This window comes from Drosophila subpulchrella, unplaced genomic scaffold (genome assembly GCF_014743375.2).
Source record: "Drosophila subpulchrella strain 33 F10 #4 breed RU33 unplaced genomic scaffold, RU_Dsub_v1.1 Primary Assembly Seq49, whole genome shotgun sequence".
In the NCBI taxonomy this organism is placed as follows: Eukaryota; Metazoa; Arthropoda; class Insecta; order Diptera; family Drosophilidae; genus Drosophila; species Drosophila subpulchrella.
Genome location: NW_023665686.1, coordinates 757,175 through 761,443, shown reverse-complemented (window position 1 = coordinate 761,443; position 4,269 = coordinate 757,175).

Genomic DNA, 4,269 nt, shown 5'->3' with positions numbered 1-4,269 from the left:
TACTTCCTGGAGCCGATTCTTGGGGCTTAGCCGTAGAAAGTGGTGGCACTTCCGCAGAGGATGGATATTTTGGCAGACTCAGCATTGGTAGGATTTTATACCTCGAGTACGTCTGCCATACAAGGCGGGGTATGGAACACAATATTCGGATGGAGTATTCTTAGGATAGACTTTTCGTACGGAAACTTGCGCTGAATAGGACGAAATGGTGTGTGGATCTAAGGCGGATACTGGCTTTGGAGGGCCGGATGGAATCGGCAGAGTAGTAGGACCGCTGTTTCGATGCAGCAATGTGTGATGCCGATCTTGGCAAGTTAGACAGTTGTGCAATCCCGGAATTGATGGCTGCTTGCAAAGCAATTGAAGCACAACTGTTTCCTTTGGATATAGGCTAGGCGATCGCAGAATCGGCAGAGTAGTAGGACCGCTGTTTCGATGCAGCAATGTGTGATGCCGATCTTGGCAAGTTAGACAGTTGTGCAATCCCGGAATTGATGGCTGCTTGCAAAGCAATTGAAGCACAACTGCTTCCTTTGGATATAGGCTAGGCGATCGTCTACCGTCATCTGTAGGAAGCGTGGACATATACGCACGGGGTGGTTCTTCATCGAACACAGATCGCAGTCTTTGGGTATCGGAACTAACCTTGTGTTGAAGGAATTTATTTTTGGAAATTCTGCCACTCGATTTGTGTCTTTGGACTGGACGTGGAGGAAATTGGCGGAGCGGAAGCTATCGACGGCCTCAAAAGTTCGATGGCGCTCCGTCAAATAGGAATCAAGCTCAAGCCACGTAGGAATTTCGGCTTTATTTTGGATGGATTGCTCCCATAATGAGAGGGTGAGCTTTGGTAGTTTTGTTGAGCACATATAAACCAGGATAGAGTCCCAATTATCAGTATTAAAGCCTAGTACTCAAATCGACAAAAACCGTGAGCTAACCATAGAAGTGAGCAAGAGGCAAGTATGTGGCTAACGCTTTTCGTCGGCTCTGTTTTTCAGCGCGGTACCCAGATGAGCTAAGGAAATACCAGAAAATATACCAGATTTTGCGAGTGAATATCGATGAACGGCGTTAGCCGCGGCCCAAAGAATAAGAAATTTGATCTTTGGCGATGTTTGTGCAAAGGCGTTTTGGAAACTAAAAATTAACAAGGAAGAACGCTATAGTCGAGTACCTCGACTATCAGATACCCGTTAATCAGCTAAAGGGACCAAAAGGAAATGGAGGATATGCAGGCAGCAAAGCGAGATTGAAATGCGCCACCTACCGGCGGTAGACAGATTTTTGCGTTATGGGCGTTAGAGTGGGCGTGGCGGTATTGACGAGACCAATACATTTTAGCTAAAATATTTTATCTAGCATGAAAATTGTGGGCGCCACAGGCTTGGGCGGTTTGTGGGCGTTAGAGTGGGCGTGGCATATTCGCGTTACAAACTTGCGCTGCGTACAAGGCTACGGAATCTAAATCTGAGATCCCAATTCTCTATCTTTGATAGTTCCCGAGATATCCACGTTCATATTTACTATTTTTTGAAGTTTGTGGGCGTTAAAGTGTGCGATTCCTTTTGACCAAGTTATGGGCTCTTAAAGTTTTAAAGGAGGCCCATTTCTGTTGTTGGGGCGGGGTGGTTTGATCGCGGAAATAGATGAAGTCCCAAGAACGAAGGGTAAGCAAAAAACACGGGGGTACTTTGGGGTTTTTTGCGCGGCGTGCATAGGTGTTTATTGGTACACTATGAAATAAGAACTAGTTAAGCCTAACTTAACTTCTGACATCTGGATAAAACTGCCGCTCGACATTGCCCTCTGAAACTAAACGTCCTTTTTACGTAAACATTCTCCCCTCCCCCCCTCAGGATAGCAGGCTCAGGAATATGTTGGAAGTGTAGATCGGTCGTCCGTATGTAGGAGAGTGTTGTGGCCCTTTCCACACTTGTGGCAGTGATGATCACTGCGGCAGGAGGCTGTGAGGAGTTGAATAACTCCCCACAAATAGAAGCAGCAGCAGATGGCCGGCCGCTTACCAGATACGCGGCGAATTCGCGTAGTAACGGCGCGGCGAGGAGAGTTTGGAGACTTGGATGGAGAACGAGAGAGTTTGGAGACCAAGGATGGAGAGCGGGAGAGCTTGGAGACCAAGGATGGAGAGCGAGAGAGTTTGGAGACCAAGGAATGAGATCGAGAGAGAATGGAGACTTCACGGGCTAGGCAAGAGTGCCGTGTGCGAAAGTGGATAACGGAACTCCACCGGACCTTGGACTCTCCCGTGAACTTTGGACCGGGAGAAGAAGTGCCACATCTCGGCAGTGGAGTGGCACACAGGCGTGCCACAAGCATCACGGGAATCAGCGGGACGGCAGCTGTGGGCAGAGCATCGGTTGGAAGCGGTACGTGAAGGACAAGTGGGTCAACCAGGAGGCACGGACTTTGGACCCGGAGTGGAGAGATCCAGCGGGCCGTGCGCAAAAGGGAAATAACAGTTCCCGGAGGCCCTATATAAGGCCGCAGAGCGCTGGCAGCTGGATCAGTCGATCACAAGGAGTCAAACCGTAAAGATCACTCAGATACCAAAGTGAACAATCAAACAACCAGATAATCTACAAGAGAGCAACAGCAAGTTGAGTCGCCAGAGAAGCAGCGCCGTGGGAGCCTACGAGGAGCAAGATTGCTACGTCGAGTTTTATTATTTAAATCAAACATAAAACTCAAAATCATATTGTGGCGGTTCCGTGGTTCGTAGAAATGTGATTAAAAATTTAAAATACTAAATGCGCGGTTGGCTATTTAAAAAAAAATTTTTCAGATACTATAGACCACTGTTAGTATGTTTATTTTTATTAATTTATGTCGCACATGGGAAAAATCAATGTTTTAATAGTAAGCAGACTTTACAGTCATACATATCCAACTAGTTATATATAAGAGTACACCTTAACACTTTAAATAAATTGCCTATACTGGCCTAGTGCATCAGTGTTAGTTCCGAAAACGGGGAAACGGGTAATAATCGACTGATATAATTTCATTAATTTAAAGTTGTATTTTAGTTAAATTGTTTATTTAGTTTAACAAATAAAAGTTTTTTTATTGACTCTGACGAAAGTTTGCATCTGAGGTCCGTTAGAATAAGTTTTAGGGCGGAAAAGGACCTTTCTACGCTGACTTGGGTAGCGGGAACAGCATGGACCACTTTAGCCATTTCGTAGAGGTAAGGGTAGACGAATCTTTTCTCCTCCCAATAAGTCATGATTTGAACATTCAAATCAACCGGCTTGGGAGAATAATTTTCAATTTCACTATACGCCTTCTTTATGTCGTCATCATAGGCGTCTGAGGTCTCTCTTTGGTGCAGTTCGACGAGACCGAGAGTTTTTACACAAATCCGGTTATTGTGATAAATCTGGGCGTTGATTCCTAAAATGCCACGGTTGCATCTTGTTGCTGTATCCATTTTTATGCATACTATATTGTTTTTGAACAACAGTTTTAAAGACACTTTGATTTCATTATATTTCCTTTCAACTAACATCATTATGTTTCTCGATGAAACAGGGCTCATATTGAGGCCATCAAAGATTTGCTTTGTCAATGTGGTAAAGGCTTTTGAATCCAACACTAAGAACGGAATTTTCTCTGTTGTTACCAGGTCTATACATGCCTCCGTGACTTCGGTTTTGGACATGTCTACAGAAAACTTGATTTTCCTGTCCATCCCTTCAACGTTATTTTGAAAGTTTAATTCTTTATCAAAAACGCTTTTGTGGTGGTCCGATAGATGACGCTTTAAATTTGACAAGTAGCTACCTGCAAAAATCTTTTTGCATATTTTACAAGTCGATTTATTTTCTATTGAATTAAATTCGAAATAGCTTCGCGGTAAGTTATAAGGTTTTCGTCCCATAATAATATAGAAAATACTTTTTCAGATGGTTGTTACTAATTGAACTGACTATAACTGATTTAAATGTTGACGTAAAAACGGAGACCTGCACGTCGCAATTGTTTTTTTTTGTTTTCGTTTTCAGACCTATCACTGGTCCACTCTGCTAGTAAAGACATTCCACCTTTGTGCGACATAAATTAATAAAAATATACATACTAACGGTGGTCTATTGTATCTAAAAAAATTTTAAGAAATAGCCAATAGCGCATTTAGTATTTTAAGTTTTTAATCACATTTCTACGAACCACAGAACCGCCACAATATGATTTTGAGTTTTATGTTTGATTTAAATAATAAAACTCAGAGAATAAGTTTAATTATTT